The sequence below is a fragment of the Nicotiana sylvestris genome, chromosome 9, assembly GCF_000393655.2.
Source record: "Nicotiana sylvestris chromosome 9, ASM39365v2, whole genome shotgun sequence".
NCBI lineage: Eukaryota > Viridiplantae > Streptophyta > Magnoliopsida > Solanales > Solanaceae > Nicotiana > Nicotiana sylvestris.
The window spans coordinates 148,971,878-148,987,446 of NC_091065.1; the positions used below are offsets into that span (position 1 = coordinate 148,971,878).

Here is a 15,569-nt window from a genome sequence, read left to right on the forward strand (position 1 = left end):
TTTTTCATTCCTCGGACTGCACCCGGATTGAATTGATACAAGCTTAGACCATCGGGACCCCCAACTTTGAGTTGAGTGAGAGTAGGGATTTGAAGTTTTTAGAACGAAACTTAGCCTTTCAGACCCCGTCAATAGTCCTCAAGGGGGGACTTGCTCGGACACCTGAGAATAAAGATAGCCCTTAGGCTTTCGAAGGTAGTCCCCGAGTGACAGTTCGTTCAAGCTCGGGTGACTTGAAAACTTATTTCTAACTTAGAGCAAAGATAGCCTTAAGGCGTTATACATAGATCCCGAATGAGGGTACGCCTGGACTCGGATAGCCTCTGGATTAAAGTAATCAAAAGGACGTTTAACTCGATTCGAAGGCAAGAAATAACCGTAAGGCTTTATTAGTAGCTTTCGAGTGAAAATTGGCTCGGGGTTAGGTAGCTCGAGGGCCAGAGGATTGGGTAAATGACCCACATTTGCAATAGCAAAAATCCTCAAGGTAGGGTACCACCTCGAGGTCAGGCCCGTATGAGTAGATTTTTAGAGCTTATCTTCTTTTTGATAGAGGTCCTCGAGATCGGGTACCATCTCCAGGCTTGTAATGATATCAATGGCTCCTTAGAGCCTATATTCTTTTTGACAGAGGTCCTCAAGACCGGGTACCATCTCGAGGCTTGTAATGATACCAATGGCTCCTCAAAGTCTATCTTCCTTTTGATAGAGATCCTTGAGATCGGGTACCATCTCGAGGCTTGTAATGATATCGATATCTCCTTAGAGTCTATCTTCTTTTTGACAGAGGTCCTCGAGACCGGGTACCATCTTGAGGCTTCTTGATGCGGGGGTCTTTGATCCCCAAAACGTTGTACGACATCATTAATTGTATGACATGGTTATGGAACGACTGAGGCAATCTCACTGGTACATCTTCCCAAAGCGATAATGGCTCAATCAATATTTTAATTGGCCTTTGAGGCAGGCGGACAGTCACCGCTTTCTCTTATATATAGGGTTGTCTTCCCTCCTTTGAGGATTCCACTATTCTGTGTAGTTATTCTCCTTTATAAAGTTCTTCTTTCCTGCATTAGGTCCTTCACTATTTCAACTTTGAAGCCCTTGCTCAAATTCGTGCTCCAATTCCTTAGTTTTACCACAGTTATGGCTGCTACGCCAGGGTCCGCTTGGCAAGGAGAAGGAAGTTTCGCCTCTGGTTCCCGTCTAGTTGGTGGTGCTCCGCTGGTGCCAGGCGAGCCAACCTCGGGACATTTTGTTTTGAAGGGGGACTTTCCATTAGAAAAACCTCCCAATGTTCGGGGTCATTGGGAGTATGCCTCAAAGTTTATTTCTTTAATAGTAGAGGGGCACCTTCAGTCAGTGAGGGAAGATTTTGGATGGGAGGAAAAGGAAATACTGCGGGTACCTTCCCTGGAAGAGAGCATAATGGATCATGTCAATATACCTTGAGGATTCATGCAAAGGCTTCCCCAAAAGACTCTTGTCAGCCTACTTGGCACAAACAAAGATAACTGGTGATTCTCTTGACAGACAAATTGCTCAAAAAGGAGGAAGTCATTCAAGATATCATAAAAGGCCACCTAAGCAAATATCTCCAATTGGGATAAGGCTGATTGAGCCACAAATACAAATGACAGTGGGTGTGAAACAATCAAAGTTGGTGCAGAACAAAAAGTCTCTTGACACTGACTCAAGTTGATCGAGCAAAAGCCAAGTTGCTCAAGACTCAAGGCCACAAGCCGACCACCACTTTCAAAACTGATAATATTTTCTTTGTTTGAAAAAGAACAAAGCAGTGCAAGGAAGGTGGTTTCAAAAAAAAAAAAGAAGAAAAAAAAGAAGGAAAAAAAAGAGAAAAAGAAAAGAAGAGAAGAGCCGACAAAGGAAAATTTCTCAAATCTTTACCTTTATTTGTCTTGCTAATGTGGATAAAATGTTGCCATTACACTCACATTTTTCCTCCTAGGATAAAAAGCCCTAGTCAGATGGATTTTCTACAAATAAAAATCTTAGTCTGATGAATTGTCTCTTAGGATAGAAATTTTAATCTGATTAATTTTTCTCCTAAGATAGAAAACCTAGTCTAATGAATCTTTCTCCTAATATATCAAACAAAAAAGAAAAAGAAAAGAACCTAGTCTAATGAATTTTCCCCTAGGATAGAAATCTTAGTCTGATAAATCTTTCTTCTAAGATAGAAAACATAGTCTGATGAACTTTCTCCTAGGATAGAAATCTTAGTCTGATGAATCTTTCTCCTAAGATAGAAAACCTAGTCTGATGAACTTTCTCCTAGGATAGAAATCTTAGTCTGATGAATCTTTCTCCTAAGATATCAAAAAAAGAAAAGAAGAAAAGAGATCTAGTCTGATGAACTTTCTCCTAGGATCAAAATCTTAGTCTGATGAATCTTTCTCCTAAGATAGAAAACCTAGTCTGATGAACTTTCTCCTAGGATCAAAATCTTAGTCTGATGAATTTTTCTCCTAAGATAGAAGACCTAGTCTGATGAACTTTCTCCTAGGATAGAAATCTTAGTCTGATGAATCTTTCTCCTAAGATAACAAAAAAAACCCTAGTTTGATGAATTTTCTCCTAGGATCAAAATCTTAGTCTGATAAATCTTTCTCCTAAGATAGAAGACCTAGTCTGATGAACTTTATCCTAGGATAAAACATCTTAGTCTGATGAATCTTTCTCCTAAGATGCCCAAAAAAAAGAATCTTTGTCTGATGAATCTTTCTCCTAAAATACAAAAAAAAAACCTAGTCTGATGAACTCTCTCCTAGGATCAAAATCTTAGTTTGATGAATTTTTCTCCTAAGATAAAAGCCATAGTCTGATGAACTTTCTCCTAGGATCAAATCTTAGTCTGATGAATTTTTCTCCTAAAATAAGAAAACCTTGTCTGATGAATTTTCTCCTAGGATAATTAAAAAGAAGAAGAAGAAGAAGTCTAGTTTTTAAAAATAAAAAATAAATAAAATTTCATTTGTTCATGCCCTCAGAAAGTATGAGCTGGGGCAATTTTTTTAAAAGACATGATTTTCCCAAAAAAATGAAAATGATTTTTCTCAATAAAACAAAAGAAAAAAAAAACCAAAAAATCTTTCTTAGTTCGTAGGGTCTCCACTCCCTAGCTGATGCCAGCATAACCTGGTAATCTTTTCCACCATAGGGTCCCACTCCCTAGCTGATGCCAGCATAACCTGATAATCTTTTCTATCATAGGGTCCCATTCCTTAGTTGAGGCCAGCATAACATGGTAATTTTTCCAACTTAGGGCCTCCAATGCCCAGTTGATTTCATTTTAGATATAAGGTCTCCACTCCCTAATCTTTTTTTTCTAAGGATATACAATCCTGATTTTATTGCTTTCAATAAAGAAGTAGTTTAGATTTTTGTTACAATAACTCACAAAATTTTCCTAGTGAAAACTAGGGTAGAAACATTTCGTTCATTTGTTTGCTTTGGAGCCTGAGCAGGTTTTTACCTTGAGGCACAAGTTTCGAGACGACCAAAAGAAGGAGTCTCAATCCAGAATAAACGAAAAAGAAGAAAAAGAAGTGAACTCAAAGTTCAGAAGCGGAGAAAAGACGTGGACTGCTCAAGACGTAATTGAAGTCACAAGCTTTCCATGTCCCGCCTTGATCCAAGAAGTTTAAAAAAGAATGAACTAGCACCTGCAGCTAACAAGCATCAAGATACAAATCAGAGTCTGCATGAAGAACCAACCAAGACTCAAGATCAAGCTTCAGAAGGCTCATAGATAGGAATCTTATAACTCGTAGCTGATAGGCTTAGTTAGTCTTTTTAATTTTTGATTTTGATGTAATAATAGGATCACGGACCGGAGCCTTGGACAGAACCTCACTCGACTCTCTCATCCTCTTCACACACTCCATCACCTCATTCACTTCTTAACTACACGTGGCCTGATTCCTTTATAGCCAAGGATATGTAGGCAGCTCAGATACCAGGGCTCGGTCACATTCTCCTTTCTCTTAGTTTTTGGTCTCTCTAAATAAGGGTCGGGACAAAAAACCTGTCTCATTGTTCTTTGTCTGAAAACTCTTCGCGTTTCCAGTCAAAGAGGGGCAGCTGTAGACATGTAATTTTTGACCCTCCCCAAGATTCTACACATATTTGCGTAAATATTTAGTTTAGGTTTAGTATCGCTATTCTAAATAGTTTTGACTCTTTTACTTTATTTTTATCACAAAAATAAAAATTCAAAAAAAATATATTTCTTTTATTTAGATAATTAATATTTTTATCTAGTTACTTTTAATTTATCTACCTTACATAAAATTCAAAAATACAAAAATAGTTCCAAGAATATTATTGTAATTTTACAATGATTTTTTCATTTTTTATCTTTTAGTATGATATTTAAAAATACCAAAAATAGGTTTGTTTTAACGGATAGTTTTATTTAATAGCTATTTTACTTAAGTAGTATTAATTAGTAAATCGTATAGTGTTTTTGGTCTTGTTTTAGAAGAAAGAGTATGAAATTTGAGACTAATTTTATTTGGTCTTAATTGAAAAAAGCCCAATTTCGAATAGCCCAAAACATTGAGCCATTACCCATTCCCAATTTTTAGCTAACCTAATTCATATCCCCTATAAAATAATGCCTAATTCCTAAACCAAAGGATCTAGACCTAGCTAAGACAAAAACACCTACACGTCTAAGACAATGACCGTTTCTACAACCCTCACAAAAACAAATGCCCATCCCATCTTCAACCTAGAGACATAGCAGCCATTTTCAACACACAAAAAGAAAAAGAAGAACAACGGTGGTCACTCTTCTACAGCTCGCGCTAATCTCTCAATTCTTGTCTCACTCGTTGGAGAGGCAGCAACCTCTCATACTTGAGGCTCAAAAGGGTAGCATCAACCGCAACACACATACACATAAGAAGCAAAAGCTGAAAACTAGTCACAAGAATAAACAAAATGCAGTAGCCCTTCCCCGATAAAACTTCACTCATCTCTGTTATTTCAGCTTCCAAAACCAGTTGAAAAGGCAGCCACCTTTCCCCATTGAAACCACCTGAAAGATAACTCTAAAACACTCTCAAAAGAGGACCTAAAGTGCAGCAAACTCCAGCCTCAAAGAACTGCGAATCCAGCTTGAAACAGGCGCGAAATACAGGAAAACACTCATCTTTTCTAATAGAGTTCAACGAGTATTAGCTGAGATTGTGTTCGAGTTTACCGACGGTGGTTTCCGGTCTCAGTTCATTTGAACAAAAATGCTCTGTATGTTAGCTTAGAGGTAACATCTTTTGGTTTGAATATTTGTTTAAATTTGAGACTATTCTCGTTCTAGTTCGTTGAAAAGGGATATATGCGCTTTTTTGTGAAATTCTTGTTGGCTATAGATTAGAACAGTTTGGAATTATAGTGTTGCTTTGTCACTATAATTTGAGAGATAGTTTATGGCTGTTAGCCAATGAATTTGATATTGAGTGGTAAAAATAGAAATGGGGCGGGTCAGCTAACACCATACGACTCTTATCATATTTGGGTCTACCTTATCTATCTTATTTTATCTTTTTACTATCATCTCTTCTATTTGTCTAATTGATTCATCGGGTTGGTTGTTCATTTGTACGTGATGTGTTTCAAATGGCCATAGGATTTAGAAAGATTAAATTCTTGTGGAATAAGAGAAAATATGGTCCAATTGTTTCATTCGCTCAGGCCAATACAAACGAATCCATCAGTTGGCCCGTCTTTAAATTAGCACTAATTCATAATATCTTCCACACAATTCTTAAATAAATCACTACCATCGTAGCTTGCTTTAGGCACAATCAATAATTAATCATCATGGCCATAGGTACGGTTCCAGTGGCATGGTCACGATATGTAAATCCTATTCGGGTGTGCATTTCACAAGGCCACAACTTCTAATAATAATAAAAATAAAACATATCGTGAATCGCGGGTGCATTTCATGTAGTGTGGTTTGCGGTGTTGTCACGACCCTAAACCAGAACCCGGTCGTGATGACGCCTCTCATGAAGACAAGGTCAGCCAATTAAACCCAATTCATCTTTTAAAGAAGTTATTCAACATAAAATCAGTCTAAAACATGATACAACAATACTAAGTAGCGAATAATGCCAATAAAGTGCGGAAGTACAACCCAACACAGCCCTAACTGGGGTGTCACAAGTCCCGAGCATCTCTAAACCATAATACTAGTCTGCTAAAGTTATAAACTACTACAAATGTTTGAAGAATAACAGAAATGATAGAGGAGTAGAGACACGGGGCTGCGGACGTCAACAACTACCTCGTAATCTCCGAAAGGCCCGCCTTGAACTGGAGGAAATCAGCACTCACGGAGCAGAACCAGCTACGCCTGAGTAAGAAAACATGTAAACACAAGGCATTCTATAATGAAGCAGTGAAAATCACTTAAAATCAGTAAAACCACTAAAAACAAGTAAAATCCTCTTCCAACCAGTAAACATGTAAATGGTAGATAATTAAGATAAAGTAAACAAATAGAAGTTCGCCCCTCGGGCACAGTATCCACAAATCCTCCCCTCGGGCAACATCTCAGAATAGTACCAGCCCCTCGAGCTCAATTTCAGAACAATACCATCCCCCAGGCTCAATCTCTCATCACAATGGGTACCCGCGCTCACTGGGGGTGTACAGACTCCGAGAGGGGCCCCTTACGGCCTAAGCACAATAACAAGCCATCTCGTGGCATCAAATCTAGTCCCTCAACCTCATATCAATCAAGCCACCTCGTGGAGTATATATATCTCAAGCCATCAGCCTCAAATCATTATCAGTTTTTCCTCACAAATAGGCCCTCGGCCTTACTCAATAAAAAATACTCACAAGCCCCTCGGGCAATAGTAAAACAATGTTTCTCAGCCCAAACATCATTTATGTCTTAAAACTGAGTAAACATGGCTGAGTATGAAAAACACTGGAAAAATAACATGACTGAGTTCAAGTATAAAGTCAAAACAGTGAGGAAATATCAATAAAAAGCCCCGAAAGGTTCAAATAGTTGGCACTAGGCCCAAATATGGCATTCAGCCAAGGAATGATGATAGCAAATAGTTTTCAATCAAATACGCGGTAAAATAATTAATCGGGATGGACCAAGTCACAATCCCCAATAGTGCATGACCCCACGCTCGTCATCAAGCGTGTGTCTCACCTCAATATAGCACTACGATGTGCAATCCGGGGTTTCAAAGCCTCAAAAAATCATTTACAATCATTACTCACCTCGAACCGGCTAAATCTCTAGCTCGCGACGCCTTTGCCCCTCGAATTGGCCTCCACACACGTCGAATCTATCCAAAATCAGAACGAGGACGTTAGAATATGCTAAGGGAACAAAGCCCAAGCAAAAACAATCAATAAAGGGCACAAATCCTGAAATTAGCAAAACCCGAGCCCCGGGCCCACTTCTCGAAACTCAAATTTTTTTACATCAATAGGATCCTTATCTCCCCACGAGTCATACATGTCAAAAGTTCTCAAATCCGATCCCAAATGGTCCTCCAAATCCCCAATCAAAAGTCCAATTTCTCAAGCCCTAGTTCTTCAATTTTAGGCTTAGCTTTCATGATTTTCTAGGTGGAATTCACATAATAATCGAGTTTTTAGTCCAAGAATCTTACCTCCCAACGATTCTCCTTGAATCCGTCTTCAATCTCCTTCAAAAATCTCCAAAAACGAGCAGCTATGGGTGAAAATTGACCCACATTCGCGAACAAGACGAGTTTAAAAACATTCTGCCCAGACCTCATTTTCTTCATCGCGATCGCGGAACGTCCCTCGCGATCGCGAAGAACAATTCTTCAGCTTCCCAAAATTACTCTATGCGAATGCGACCAGTCCATCACGAACGCGATGCTTCATCCACCTTAACCTTCGCGAACGCGCTCACTCCTACGCGAACATGATGAACACCTAACCTCGAACCCATCAGACCCAGATTACTTTACGCGATCGCGAAGTCCTTCAGGTGAACGCGTTGACCAACTTCCCAACCCTCCGCGAACGCGAAGCCCCTCTAGCGAATGCGAAGGCTTAATTCCTGTCCTTCCTAAATCCTTCTACGCAATCGCGAGACCACCTACGCAATCGCGAAGGGCAATTTTCTGCAACACCTGAACCTGCAGTTTCTGCAATCTTTTCCAACTTCAAATGATTCGATTGACCACCCGAAACTCACCCGAGGCCCCTGGGACCTCAACCAAAGGCACCAACAAATCCTAAAACCTCATTCAAACTTGTTCCAATCATCAAAACACCTCAAACAACATCAAATCACCCAAAACACATCGGATTCAAGCCTAAGTTTCTAAAATCTTCCGAAATACACTTTTGATCAAAAACCCAACCAAACCATGTCCGAATGACCTAAAATTTTTCACACATATCCCAAATGACATAACAAAGCTACTACAACTCTCGGAATTCCATTCCGACCCCTACATCAAAATCTCGCCTATCAACCAGAAATCGCCAAAATAACAACTTCGCCAATTCAAGCCTAACTTTACTCCGAACCACCAAAACCTATTCCAATCACACTCCTAAGTCATAAATCACCTCTCAAAGCTAACTGAACCATCGTAACTCGCATCCGAGCCCTCTAACATATAAGACAACATCCGGTTGACTTTTCCAACTTAAACTTTCTTAAAAGAGACTAAGTGCCTCAAACTTCACCAAACTCATTCCGGACTCGATCCGGCCAACCCGATACCACAAAACACGGATAAAAAAGCATAAAGAAGCAAAAATGGGGGAAACAGAGTGGTAACTCATAAGACGACTGGCCGGATCATCACAGGTGTGTTCCAAAACGGCAAGTGTATGACAATCGTAACTTTTTCAAGAAATAAATCCGTAAATCCTAAAAGCGGTTATAAATTTAAAAAATGCACAATAGGTTTAAAACATGTAATAAATCAGATAATTTGGCCAAGTATTAATAGTTGAGCGACCGTGCTAAAACCACGGAACCCGAAAATGCCTAACACCTTCTCTCGAGTTAACAAAATTCCTTACCCGGATTTATTGTATTTCGCGGACTGTAAAACAGAGTTAAACTTTTCTCGATTCGGGATTTTAAACCGGTGACTTGGGACACCATAAATTATCCCAAGTGGCGACTTTGAATTTGAATAAATAATCCCATTTTGATTATTGTCACTTTAATTGGAAAAACTCCCTTATACCCCTTTCGGGTAGGAAAAGGAGGTGTGACACTAGATACGCTGAAACAAGTTAATGTAAGCCTATCATTTGCTGAAGTTCTCTCCCAAATGCCAGCTTATGCAAAGTTCTTGAAGGAGATCCTTACAAGGAAGAGAAAGATAGAAAAGACATCGGTAGTGAAACTCACAGAGCATTGCAGTGCAATCTTGCAAAATAAACTCCCACAAAAGTGTGGTTATCCAGGGAGTTTTTCTATACCTTGCTCTTTAGGCACTCTTAACTTCTATAAATCTTTATGTGATTTTGGCGCCTCAATTAATCTAATGCCTTTGTCTATTTGCAGGATGCTGGAGAATGAGATTGGAGAGATAAGGTCTGCACCAATATATTTGCAGCTGGCGTACCAAACGACTATAATACCCACGAGATAGTTGAAGATGCCTTAGTGCTAGATATATTCGTATTTCCTGTAGATTTCATAGTGGTGAAGATGGAAGAGAACAAGGGGGTGCCCTTTATCTTAGGAAGATCATTCTTAGAAACGAGTAGAGCTATATTAGATATACACGATAGAAGACTCATGCTTAGAGTGGGTGATGAGACTGTAACTTTTGAGATGAATGTAGAAACAAGGGTGAAGAAGGAGAAACCAGCTACAAATGTTGAGTGGAAAGTGAAGAGTTCAAAAGGGAAGGCTGTAATGATTGAGAAAGATAAGTGTGGGGTGTATCCCAAAAGGCCGAGAAGAAGTTGTCTGCATGGATGTGTGCACTAATTCAGGCGAGAAGAATAGAGCCCGACGTTGATTCAGACCCCGACTAGATATCCAAGGAAGTTTCCTATACCTTATGCTTTTTAATTGTGTGCCATGAGGACATTACACAACTTAATATGTGGGGTTGGGGATAATTATATGTTGTATGTATATGTGTTAGTTTTTGTTTTTTCTAGTAATTAGAAAACAATTGAGAAAAATCATAAAATTTTAAAAATATTTTGACTTTTCCCGACGATGGGTATCATTTGACAGGTTTATTGAGGGATTAAAGTCGAAGGAAAAAGACAAAAAGATTTTCTTCTGTAGGTAGTGTATTAATTCCCTCTTAGTTTTTCTTTGTGTCGAAGTTCTTTTCTAAGTGTTTTGTCTGAACCAGGTATAATTTGTTTTTATTTTTAGTTAGGAGTAGGAAACCTTGTGCTTTGATTTGAAATGAAAGTATCTCTTGACATTATTATACCTTGAGAATAGTGAGTGCTTTAGTTGTGACGCTTAGGCTCAGGTTTTGATTCTTGTATGAGTACCTTAAATTATATGATCTTAACTTTGCTTAACTGCTTTGACTAGAGTGTCTTGATGGGTCCAATCCTGAGTGAGTTATGTGCCATGTATGGGAGGTTATTGTGTTATTCTGTGTATTGCATTTGATGTCTAAAACTTGTCCCGTGTGGTTGTAAAGCGAAATGGTAGTTTTATTAAGTCTTAGAAGTGATATATGCGCTTCTTTGTTGAGCCAGTTATATGTTTTACCCACCTAATTGTTATGTATCTTAGTTCACCCCTTTGAGCATGTAATTTTATTTCTTGGGAAACTACATTACAAGCCTTAACCATTTGTTTTAATTGATCATCTATTTGAACCTTTTGACCCCTTGTGAGCACTTGAGATTGTTAGGAATGTATAAAAGTTGAAGTGTGGGTGGTTGGGTTGGCTTTTGAGTGAAACTAATGAAATAAGGAAGAAGGTGTATTGTTTTGAAAAAGTAAGAGCCACTTGAACTAAAAAAATAGTTGTATTGTTGTGAAAAGTATTCATTGATAAGTGGTAACACTTGATGTAATTGTGCTTAAGTAATTTTGAAGTTTATGTATATTGATGTGAAGGTGAAGTTTTGGTTTGACATAAGTTTGGAGTTTTTGAATGTTAAACTATATGTATTAAAGTGCTTAAGGAGGTGTAGTCACTCTTATATCTAAATGTATCCTACTCGTCCCGCAGCCTACATTACACCCAATTAAAGTCCTACTTGATCCTTGACAGAATGAGCTCAATTAGTAGAGTAGTATAGTACGGGAAAGCCTATGGTCGATCTTGTGTGGTATATGAAAGTTGTTTCTGAGAGTGACTCAATTCTTTCTATCATGAGTTCCTGATTGTTCTTAATTTGTATTGTATGTGGAACTACTCTCTATTGTTGTGTGATGGCACATGATTCATGAAGGAAAGGTAATGTCGTTGACCTTTGTGTTAGAGTAAGTGAGTAAGTTGTGAATAATGCGTGGTACTTGTGAGTAAATTCATGAGGTGAAGATGTTACATTGTGCTTAATCTATTTCAAATATTCGTGGTGTGATGAGTTAGGAGAGTTGTTTAATAAGGTCATGTCTATATAAAGTGTAGTTTGATTGCTCGAGGACGAGCAATGGTTTAAGTGTAGGGTGTTGATGGTAGGCTATAATTTTGTGTTTTAGTCGCTTATTTCACTCTAAATTGCTACACTTAATTGAGTTTGATCTTTAATCGCCAATGTTTTGTACTAATTGTGTGTTTTATGCCTTGTAGGAGTGATTCCGAGCTATGTAGATGCTATAGAATGAATTCAAGCTATTCTGGAGCTTTGAAGTTTGAGTAAAAGCCCAAGGATTAAGTTGGGATGGTGTTCGAGGATCAACAGATGATAGTTCACTTTAAGAACGAAACGAAGAATCGAGCAGGCATACTGCGCATTATCCAGTAAAATGCACATAACGTTTCGCTCAAACATTCGTTTGGGCTCCACAATATATCGTTGGAAATCTATTTAAAAGGGCTACAACTTTCATGTTTTACATTTTCTCAAATTCCCAACTGATACCACCTATGTGCGCGATCGCTCACTGGTCATGTACTGGGTGCGCAAGGAGGCAGAACAAGTGGAAAATACGTGGCCAAATGCGCTAGCACACTCCCAGGTGCGCGGCCGCTCACGTCCAACTCCGGAAAAGTGTCCTATTTTGCGTAGAAGGTGTTTTCACTTGACCCAACCCTACATGGTATATATACATGAAAAATGGTATTTTTGGGAATTTTGACACATCTAAGACCAAAGGAGGCTAAGGAAAAGTTGGGGAAACAAGAGCACGTGGAATCCATCATTCAATCCCAACACAAGACAATGGTTTGGATTGTTTTATGTTTTTCATTACTTTTAAAATAATTTTGATGAATTACTCCATGTCTATGGAGCAATTCTCTTTAAGGTTTGTTGGATTTGGTGTACGAATATTTGTTTTTGGATTATAACTCTAGGTTATGTATTGAATTTTTTGGATGTTTTAGTTATTGCATCTCTACTCACTAGTTCATGTAATCGAGAGGGGCATAACTTGTGATATTTTTTTAAGTTATAGTTTGTTGGGTAAATTCATTAATTGTTCTTAATAATTGAAAGAGACTAGTTGAATTGTTGATTAACCGTGTTAGGAGAATAATCAAAAGAGATTTTCCTAAAGACCAATCTATTACAAATTCTTGCATATCTTCAGTGAGCTTAATTTAGTTCATATTGTGAGATCGAAACTTAATCGAGAGAAGAATTTCTACTGAATGTGTGAGCAATTAATTGAGTGAATTCGAGAGACTCACTTAGTATTAGAATTGAATTATCTAGAGTTAGGCCCCAAACATTTGTCTTTCACCTATCCTATCAACCCTATTTTCTCCCATTTATATCTTTCCTTACTCATTTCTTGCATCGATTGTCATTAGACAATATTTTAGAATCTTAGTTAATTTTAGTTTTAAATCACATAAATCTTAACTATTGATCATCTTGGATAGCAATCTAGCTACAAACTATGATACTAACTGTTTAACTCCAATCCCTGTGGATACAATATTATATTTACCATATTCGACTAGCGAGCATATTTAAGTGTGTGTTTTGCGCTCGTCAGGGTCATTACACCAATGTACTCAATAAGTATTGTAAATAAACACGAAAAGATAAAATAAGCATAAATTATTAATTATACTAGCTATAACCTGTGTAGTTCCATCCTTTAAAACGACACAGAACAATATTCAAAACTAACTCATCATGTTTCGTGAGAAAACATTTGTGTGTCCATGTGTACAGTTTCTCAAATACTCCACTGAGACAATATCATGGCATATAGAGGTGATAAGTAGTTAAATCAGATAAATGATCAAGGAAATGCAAAATCCAACACAACACTGCCCAGATTCCCTCAACTTTCCATACCCATTCCAAACCACTTATCAGTATTCTCAATAACTGCGTGTACACTATCAAAAGAGAAACATGAGATGGTGACCTCAGGGGGATGGATCCGTATCCACATGTTGCACGAACAACTCACGTGCCAATAACATCAATATATGGATCCGCACGGACAACTGACATGCCAATAACTCAATCCGCCTGGTATGGTCACAAGCCTCCAGTCCAAACATATCATACAGGAGAAATTAAACAAGTATACATGTATGTGATGAATGAATAACCATTCTCATTCTCCCGGACTAGTATAAATGACATGCTAACGTGTAGGCATGTGTAAACTATGCTATCATAGCTCAAATCGGAAATTTTATCACTGAAAAGCATTTATCAAGTTTGTTCAGGGATTGAACTTCTATGTAGCCTTAACATGGCTCTAATAGATCACAAAAGTTGTTGTAAATATGACAAATATCATAGCATAAAGCTTAACAGTCAATTCTAGGCTTATAAGAGCCCGGGCACAAGCTGAACATGAACAAATGACCCCGGTGCTTCTACATGGGTTCATCCCCACGCATGTGCACATCCAATAGCATGTAGATATCACAACAATTCCGATAACTAGTGCCTCAACCGAGTTTAAATAAGATACTTACCTCAAGCAAATCAAATCACTCCGCTAGCAAGCCCTTCCCACGCGTATCGACCTCCGTAAGGCTAGAATTTAGTAAAAAATAATGTAATACTATCAACAAAAGCTATAGGAATTGATTCCAATTAATAAAGATACAATCTTTAACTAAGGTCAAAAAGTTAACTCAAAAGTCAACCACTGGCCCATGTCTCGAAATCTGAAAAAATTAACAAAATCCGAACTCAAATCTCCAATTATTCTCTCCAATACATGGGTCAAAAATCCCCAATTTTCACCTCAAAAACACCAAATCTATGCGGTAAATTCAATGAGTAATCAATATAATTAGATAAAACAATCAAAAGTGGCTTACCTCAAGAAATCTCGTGAAAACCCTCTCAAAAATTGCCTCCAACCAAACTCCCAAAGTCTAAAAATGAGAAAAGCTTCAAACCCTTCGAATTTAAGTTCTGCCCAGGCCTTTCGCATCTGCAATCCATCTTTCTCTTCCGTGAACCACTTCTGCAGTCCAATTTCTGCATCTGTGGAACTCACTTAAATTCCACCCCACCGCATCTACGGCCCAAAGCGCGCACCAATATCCGCTTCTTCTAACTCCAACTCCCAGCTCCCCCTTCGCTTCTGCGGAAAAAAACACGCATCTACTGGCTCACAGATGGAGCATATCCCTCGCACCTGCGACCCATCAGCAGCCTATCCAAACACACATCTGAGACCCCTAAGCCACTTCTGCAGCATTGCGCCTACGGAAAATCTCTCGCAGGTGCAATTGCACTAGAACTGAAGCACCAACATTTTCCTAAGTCGAGTTCTCAACGCGAATTCAATCCGAATCAAACCCGAGGACCCCAAAACCACCCCATCCAAACATAACAACATCTCTTAAAACACGATACAAACTTAGTCGAGGCCTCAAATCACATCAAACAATATCAAAAACACGAATCACACTCCAAATCAAGCCGATTGAAACTAATGAACTTCCAACTTCTACAATCGATGCTGAAACATATCAAACCAACTCTGATTAACCTTAAATTTTGCACACAAGTCATAAATGACACAACAGACCTATTCCAACTGCCGAAGCAAAAATCTGAGCCCGGTAACAACAAAGTCAACTCTCGGTCAAACATATCAATTCTCCAAACATCTATTTTTCCAACTTTCGCCAATTCAAGCGAAAATCATCTACACACCTCCGAATCAATATCCACATACAGTCCTAACTCCAAATTTTACCACACGGAGCTACCAGAACTATCAAAACTCCATTCCAAAGTCATTTACAAATAAGTCATTATCCGGTCAACTCTTTCAACTTAGTCTTCCAACTTTGAGACTAAGTGTCCCAATTCATTCCAAGACATCCCCCGAACCAAACCAACTACCCCAACAAGTCCCATAACCACCAATGAGCATGGAATAAGCAATAAATGGAGAAACAAGGCTATAATACTCAAAACGA

At 38.4% G+C, this 15,569-nt stretch overlaps 1 long non-coding RNA gene across 1 annotated transcript; it reads left to right on the forward strand.

Annotated features, from left to right (window-relative positions):
- The first annotated feature begins 4,705 nt into the window (after nt 1-4,705).
- Nucleotides 4,706-12,538, forward strand: LOC138876973 (uncharacterized). The gene is made up of 2 exons (XR_011402294.1): nt 4,706-5,290; nt 9,566-12,538. It is a non-coding gene; the product is annotated as an uncharacterized lncRNA (long non-coding RNA).
- The last annotated feature ends 3,031 nt before the right edge of the window (nt 12,539-15,569 follow it).